Source organism: Psammomys obesus, unplaced genomic scaffold, assembly GCF_907164565.1.
Source record: "Psammomys obesus unplaced genomic scaffold, mPsaObe1.curated_primary_1811, whole genome shotgun sequence".
Taxonomy (NCBI): domain Eukaryota; kingdom Metazoa; phylum Chordata; class Mammalia; order Rodentia; family Muridae; genus Psammomys; species Psammomys obesus.
This window is the reverse complement of record NW_026586550.1, coordinates 10,130,774-10,138,655: the sequence shown is the minus strand read 5'-3', so window position 1 is coordinate 10,138,655 and position 7,882 is coordinate 10,130,774. Positions and strand designations below refer to the sequence as shown.

At 48.1% G+C, this 7,882-nt stretch overlaps 1 long non-coding RNA gene across 1 annotated transcript; it reads left to right on the top strand.

The window, feature by feature from the left end:
- Positions 1–85: 85 nt before the first annotated feature.
- On the top strand, positions 86–3,465 carry LOC129672592 (uncharacterized). Its single transcript, XR_008719516.1, has 2 exons — positions 86–338; positions 3,180–3,465. It is a non-coding gene; the product is annotated as an uncharacterized LOC129672592 (long non-coding RNA).
- Positions 3,466–7,882: the final 4,417 nt, after the last annotated feature.

Sequence of the window (7,882 nt, the reverse complement as noted above, 5' to 3'; positions counted from 1 at the left end):
GGGCCTGGCGGAAGGGGGCGGGGCCTGGCTCGGGCGCCCGCTACGTCACGCCACAGCCAGCCTACCAATCGGCGGCCCCGCCCCCGCCGGCGCCCCGCCCCTCACTCTCTGTCGGGTCCCTGAGGTACCCTCGGCTCCCCGGAGATTTCTGGTAGGGCCGACTGTCTCCTGAATTGCTGACGCCGCTGCCGCCGTCCAAGTGGGGCTGGACCTTGCCAACGTTCCAGATAGTCACGGGGTGGGGAGGGAGTGAAGTTCCCAGCTTATGGGCATGACACTGCAGAATCTTTGGTCCTCTGTCCTCCTCTCACAAATGGAGAAAATTGGAGCCACCACAGGTAAAGTGGCCATTGTGAAGTCAACTCCCAGAACCCCTGCTTACTTCCACCTTTTTGTTTTGTTTTGGTTTGGTTTTTGTTTTTTTTCCAGATAGGGTTTCTCTGTGTAGAGTTGCCTGCTTCGTAGACCAGGCTGGCCTTGAACTCACTGAGATCCGCCTGCCTTTTCCTCCCTGAGCGCTGAGATTTCAGGCATGTACTCCCATGCCCAGCTCTCTCTCTCTCTCTCTTTTTCTTTTCTTTTCTGTGCAGTGGATTGAACCCAAGGCTTCAAACATGGAAGGCAAGCATCCTACCGCGGATCTGCAGCCCCAGCCTTTTGTCATTTGGTTTGGATTAGGTTTTTGTCACAGTCTCACTATTGCCTACACTGGTCTTAAACTTGCATTAAAAAATCCGCACAGCCAGGCCTGTCTAGCCCTGAGTTCCTGAGTGGGAAGAGTTAGGTACACCAATCAAGATGTACCACTTAGAGAAAAAGGGCCAGTTTCAGAAGTGTGTGGCCTAGGGTCCCAGTTTCTTGTTTGTTTTTTAATTAATTGTATTTTTGTGAACATTTTTGAAACTCAGGAAGATTATAAAACAACTTTTATTTGTTTGCTCTGAATGACTTTCAGTTCCTCTTTTTTTATTTTTAGGAAATTGTTTGAGGTTTTTACCTTATTTCTTCAACTTTGAAATGGCAATGATAATTCCCACCTTGCAGAGTCATGATGCAGATTTGATAAGACAGTGCAGGAAGGCCAGGCATGGTGTGGACTGTGGAGGCACAGCCAGGCAGATCTCTGGGAGTTTGAGGCCAGCCAGGGCAATACAGTAAGAGCTTACTTGATTTAAAAAAAAGATAGCAATAAAAAGATGGATGTCTTTATGTATGTATGTGCACATCCAGGTGTCTCTGCTCACGTGGGTGTCTCCTATCATTCTCTACCTATTGCTTCTGAGGCAGGCTCTCTCCATGGAACTGGGACTCTCATTTTCCTGGCTAGGCTGGAAGCCAGCAAATCTCCACAATCCTGCTGTCACTGCCTGACCCAGAGCTGAGGTTGAAGTTATTTATAGGGACATCCAACTTGCTACATGGGTGCTGGGACCCAAACTCTGGTCTTCATGATTGTGGAGCAAGCACTCTTAACTACTGTGCCTCCTCTCCAGCCTCAAGGGTAGTTTTATAATAAGTGAAAATCAGTCTCTCTGTGCCCTCTGGAATGCCTTCAGGCATTCAGGAGAGCTAGCTGTCTTTTCTCCTTCTGGGGTTTGTTCAAATGTCATGTGTTAGATGTTTTTGTCTGTTTTCCTAACAAAATGTCATGAACTGGGGAGCTTTGAAACAACAGAAACTTAGTTCTCATAGTTCTGATGCCCAGAAAGTTGAAAATCAAGGCTTGGATGTAGCAGTTTTTAGGATCAAAGGCAGGGCCCTACAGCTCTGTCAAGGTAAGTTCAGTCATCAATCCTCCATGGTCAAATAAATAAATAAATAAATAAATAAATAAAGGCAGAGAAAAGAGGTTTGTTCAATGTGGCCATCTTGGAAAGAGGAATAAATTTTTCCAAAACTCCAGTGACCCCAAGTCTTTGCTGTCTTGACATGAGGTTCGGGTTGAAGTGAGGACTAGCAGTGTGCAAGCAGGCCCAGGCATCTGTGTGGTGGAACTGCATCTTGACGGGTGGGGATGCACACGTGGGATGAAACGCACTCATACAGACGCAGGGAGCTCAGTAAGTTTACTGGCTCAAAAAGATCAGCATCCTGTGAGCCGTTACCAACCAGGAAAGCCAAGTAAGCGCTTCCATAGGTCCCTCTGTATGCTTCCTTCGGGTCGATATTCAAACACAATGAAGTTAATGATACGCATGTACACGTTTGTACTTGTGTTCATGTGTGTCGAGGTCAGAGGTCAATGTTGTGTCTTCCTCGATCGCTTCTTCACCTCATTTTTGTGAGACAAGTCTCTCACTGAACCTGGAACTCATCAGTTGGCTAGACTGGTTAGCCAACTAACGCCAGAAATTCGCCTGCCTCCTCCTTCTCGGTGCTGGGATCACAGACACGTGCCATTACACCTGGCTTCTTGTGTGGATGCCAGGGATCCAAACTCAGGCCATGTTTGGTACTAGGTGCAGTACCATTACTTTAGGTAACGTTTTATACTCTCTATCTAAACACAAAAATGTTAACAAGGATTGGTTGAAGGAAATAGACATTTGTAGGAATTTTTATATTTTCTAATATTGTTCTAATTCCTTGAGCTTGTTTGGAGGTTCTAGCAGGGGAGCGCAGCTACTCGTATACCCTTGACCTCCTGTATTCGGGGAAGGTCGTCCTCTTCGACTGAGTGCGCAGCTTCGGGAGGGACGCACATGGAGCGGTGAGGGAGGAAGGGGACACACGCCTAGCCAGCCAGATCAGCCGAATCAACCCTGGCGATCAATGGGGTGACAGATGTCGCAGCCAGATCGCCCTCACATCCTTGTTCTAATTCCTTACTACAAATATATATTCAGCTTAATTTATAACTATAATGAATGAAATATTTAATAGAAGCATCTCCACTTCCCATATAGTTGTATCTCTTTTTTTCTTTCTTTCTTGAGACAAGGTCTCTGTAGGTGGTGCAGACTGGCCCACAACTCCATACATAAAACAGGCTATTCTTGAACTTCCAGTGATCCTCCTGCCTCTGCCTCCCGAGTACTGGAATTACAGGTGTAAACCATCAAGCCTGACTATAATAGCTAACTCATTCAAAGCTCTTAACTAGCCCCCCACATTTTTACACATGTATAGCTGATGAACTAAATTTTTCCCTTTTTCTGTGTATGTTGTTTTGTTTACAGTGGTATGGGGAACTGAACAGGACTCTTCATGCACACCAGGCAAGTGCTCTACTGCTGAGCTGCTGTCCCCAAGCCTCCTGCTGGAACCTGCTGGCAGCCTCAACCTGGCTACTACTAATACAGGAAACAGACTGCTTTCTCTCAGATCACAGACTGTTATCAAAACTTCCCGAGGATCAGGTCAGAGGAGGAATCTGCCACCCTCTTAATTACCCTGCCTTCCACGAAGGGCAGGGAATCACCACTTGCAGAGGGCAGCCAGCTGCCAATAAAGCTGTTAGGCTCACCTCGGGAATTGAGTGTATGAGTTTATGAGCCTATAAAATGCATTATTTTCACTGAAGAAACACTTTGCATCTCCTAATAAGTAGTGAGGCCTTTGCAAAGGCCTACTGTGGGAGATCTTGGGGAGCCAACTCGGCAATTCTCTGGGCAGAGGTATTCCACCCTCTGCTCCTCCCCTCCCACAACTTTTCCAGGAATCCTGCTCCTCACACACCATCCCACTGCCTGTCAAGAGCCACTGTGCTCCTTGGGAAACTTTCTGTTCCCTTGTATCAGGATCTGGGAGAGTGACCCCTCTCTGGTGAATTCCACTGTCCTGTGAAGAGGGCATGTAAACTAGCTACCCGTCCTCAAACATCACCCCAGCTTGCTCTGTACCTTCAGGACTCCCTCTGCAGTAATCTTGTTGCCAGTTTAAAAAAAAAAAAAAAAAAAGACATAAAAAAAGAAAAGAGATGTGTTGGCACATGATTGTATCCCCAGCCATCAGGAGGCTGAGGAAGAGCTGCAGTTTGAGGCTAGCCTAGGCTACTCAGTAAAAAACAGGTCAAAGAGAGAAAAAGAGGAGGTGGGAGGAGGATAAGGAAACTCACTCGCAAGCCCCACCTGTGGTTCCCCTTTTTACCAGCTTTCCTAGTACAGGCCGAAATACCTTCCTAAGAGTGGTCTCTTGAGCAGAGGGCCCAAAGTCAAGTTCACTGGCTCGCTGTACTGTCACCTCACAGCAGAGTCAACTGAGTAGAAGCTGCAGGGCACACTTTTACAGCTGCTGTACATAGCACTTTGTCTTCATTGTGGAAGGACACTACTAAATTGCTGAGGGCTTGAATAAACAAGAGAAATCTCTCTCCCTCTCCCTCCTTCTCCTCCTTCTCTTCTGCTCTTGGCCATCAGAGACCCCAGGGCTTACACCAGCGTTCTTCTGCACTCAGACTTCCAGCCTTGAACTGACATTTACTTCAGGCATCCCAGGGTCTTGAACCTGGAAATGCCCTGTCATGGGATTTCTCCACCTTCAAAATCATGTGAGCCTTGGCTCCATTCATCTATTTATTTGTTTATCTAACTATATATCTATCCATCCACTCATGAGCCATCACTCTACTTTTGTTTGCAGGATTAAAAAAAAAAAAAGATAGAGTCTTGGACCTGTACACTGTAACAGATGAAATGGCTAGAAACCAATTAGAGAGAGATGGCTCAGCTGGTAAGAGCAATTGCTACTCTTGCAGAGGGCCTGGGTTCAGTTGCTGGCACCCACAAATTGGCTCACAATTATCTGTAACTCCTACACCCTCTTCTGGCACCTGCCAGACATATATGCAGGCAAAACATTCATACACATAACATTTTTTAATGCTAATTTTTTTAAAGCTAGGACCAAAGGACCCAGACCCAAAGTGGCCCTCTGAGTTAGTCTAACACAGCAATCTTGAAAGGCTTCCTGTCAGGAAGGTGCTAGCTGGATCTGGGAGGAGGGATTGCTTTCAGACCTGGAAAGGGAGCAAGGAATTTCAGACCGGATATGACACTGTAGGGATGAGGATGTGGTGCACAGGACATACATGGGAGGGGTGTGTTTTTAAAGATTCTTTTTAAGTGTGTATTTGGGGTGGGTGTGTACAGGTACCTACGGAGCCCAGAGCATTGGCTCCCTGGGGGTGGAGTTTTGGGCAGTGTGGGCTGCCTGGAGTGGGTGCCTGTCCTTTGGAAGAACAACATGCTCTCGTAGCCCCCGAGCCATCTCTCCAGCCCTTGTGGCGTGGAGGTAGGACAGGAGCTATGTTGCATGGAAGCAGAGGCGAAGTTCAAAGAAAAGCAGTGGTATGGATATTGCTAAGACCCTTGAAAGTCCCTACCATTCAGGAGCAGGGCCCTGATGCTGAGGAATTTCCCAAAGACTTCATCCTCAATAAAGAAACCAGGCTGCTGCAGGTAGGGTTAGAATGATCCCACCCCAGAATTACATTTTTTCAGAGATGCCTCCTGCTTCACAGACTCGGAGCCCACTCTGCTCCCAGTATCCCCAGCAGCACTAATGGAGGTTTGAGCAGAGCGGGGAGAAAGATTGTAGGCACAGGCACGGGAACCACCGGAGATCCCTCGTGCTCTCAGAAACCCACATCAAAGGCTGCCCGAGAGTCAGAAGGGATTGGTCATGACCCAAGCAGAACTTTGAAGAAGAATGCTACATTTTAAATTTACCTCCAAGGGGGGAAGAAGCAGCTGCTCTTTGGAGGTGGTTGTGTAACAAGCATTTGAAGGAGGGCCTTGCTGCCATCGCAGGCCACACCACCTTGTTCGGTATCATTCTGGCAATTCGCTAGTGTCTTCCATTGCTCACCACTGCCAGGCCACATCCCTACTAGTTTAGAAGGGGGCTGGTAACAGGGTCTCTGCTGGTCCCCACTCCTGTACCTTAAATACCAGGTCTGTTTTCTGCCAGGAGCAAGCACCTCACTTCCAAGCTCAGGTAGGTGTCAATTTGAGGTCATTTTCCTTCTTGGCTGTGGTTCCAGCTGTGCCCCACCGTGACCACTGGACAGTTTTCATTTTGTTGTTTAAAATATACAACCCACCAAAAACCATTTGAAAGACGACACTGTGACTCACTAGGTTCAATGAATGTTAAGGCACCTTGTTGCAGGCTTTAGACGGTCACTGTGAGGTAGATCCTGGCTTGCAATCCAACTTCTGGTGCTCCGAAAGCTCTGGCTGCTTCTGCTACTTCGGGTGACCTCCGTTTGACCCCTGCGGGGGGTGGAGAAGGTGAAGCAGCTCACCTCAGGTCAGACTGCAGGAGGCGCCCTCCCTCCTGCTCGCAGGGAGCCTCTCACCTTCACCTTCGAAGGGGCCTTTCGTTGCTTTCTTTGCTCTCCTAGTGTGCCAAACTGATGTGGCTGCACCAGGGCCATTACAGATCTCTCAGGAGACAAGAAAAAATTTTTTAAAAAGAAAAGGAAAAAAGGAGAGAGGATTAAAGATAACGGCATATCTGATAGGAGGTGGAAAATGAGTCGTGGTCCGCCCAAGCCGGGGGAAACCCATTGCTTACCGCATCGCATCGACATCTGAACGCATTCTCTCTTTTCTTCTCATTTTAGTGCGACCTTTAAGGTCCTCTTCTCTTCAGTCTTAGGTCCCTCCATTCCCCTCTCCTACCTGTACCTATTCTGTCACACACATCCTCACCCTTACTTCCTTTCCCTTGGGACGGGGGGGGGGGGGGGGGGGCTGCTACTGGGTCCTGCAAGGTGACTTCTCTATCCCTCAAGAGAGAGACATGGGTGGCACGGCCCCGGCTGAGGGATGGGAGAACTGGCGCCTGCCACCCACATGAGGTGAGAAGGTCAGCTCGCCCCTTCCACACCCTCTTGCAACCTGTGGCAATTTGTTACAGTGTTTCCACCAGTGCCCACGCTCCCATTGGCCCGCCACCCGCATCCCCATTGGTTGTGGGGGTAGTGACAGGGCCGTGATTGGTCCCCAGCCTGCGGTACCCGGTCATTTTTCTGCGGGAGACAAGAGGCTCTCTTCACACCCTGCAAGGGCAGTCGGCAGTGGCTGGCCCGTCAGGGCTTCGAGCGGCTTCCTGCGTGTCCCGAAGTGGCGAGGGTGCAGCGCTGCACGCTTCACCATAGTGGCCTTCCTACGGGTGAGTGCTCAGAGTGGGCGTGGGTGCTCCTGAATGCATGGGCTGATGTAATGAAGGGTGGCCGTGAATCTGTTCGCACGAGCTTGCGTGTGTCACCCATGACTCCCAGAGCATGTGTGCGTGCCCCCTGCGACTCCTAGAGCGTGTACATGTATGTCACCTGGGACCCCTAGAGCACGTGTGTGTCACTCGGGACTCCTAGGCACGTGTGTGAGTCACCCACGATTCTTATATGTATGTGTCACCCGTGACATGATTAAATAGGCATGGGAATCAAAGGAAACCCACACTATCCAGCACATTGTGGTCCAATAAGCAAGGCTAACACTCAAATGATTTTTAGAGATATTTTAAACTTTAAAAAATTGACAGTTTTTTCTGAAACCTAGGGGAAAAAAAGACCACTTTTTAAAAATTTAATCTAGGGAATTTTAAAATTCAATTAATTTAGTTTGGTTGACTTGTTCATTAGTTTGGCTTGTTTGATTGAGACATCTGGCCTTGGGGAACTTTATAAAATGTTAGTTCTGAGTTGGTATTAAGTGGAGTTAGTACAGAAAAAAATTTGGCTATGAAAAATGTGTTTTTTGACTGTGTAATAGTGGCATACACCTTTAATCTCAGCACTCAGGAGACAGAAGCAGACAGATCTCTGAGTTCGAGGCTAGCCTGGTCTACAAAGCAAGTCCAGGACAGCCAAGGCTACATAGTAGAAAAAAGAAAGAAAGAAAGAAAGAAAGAAAGAAAGAAAGAAAGAAAGAAA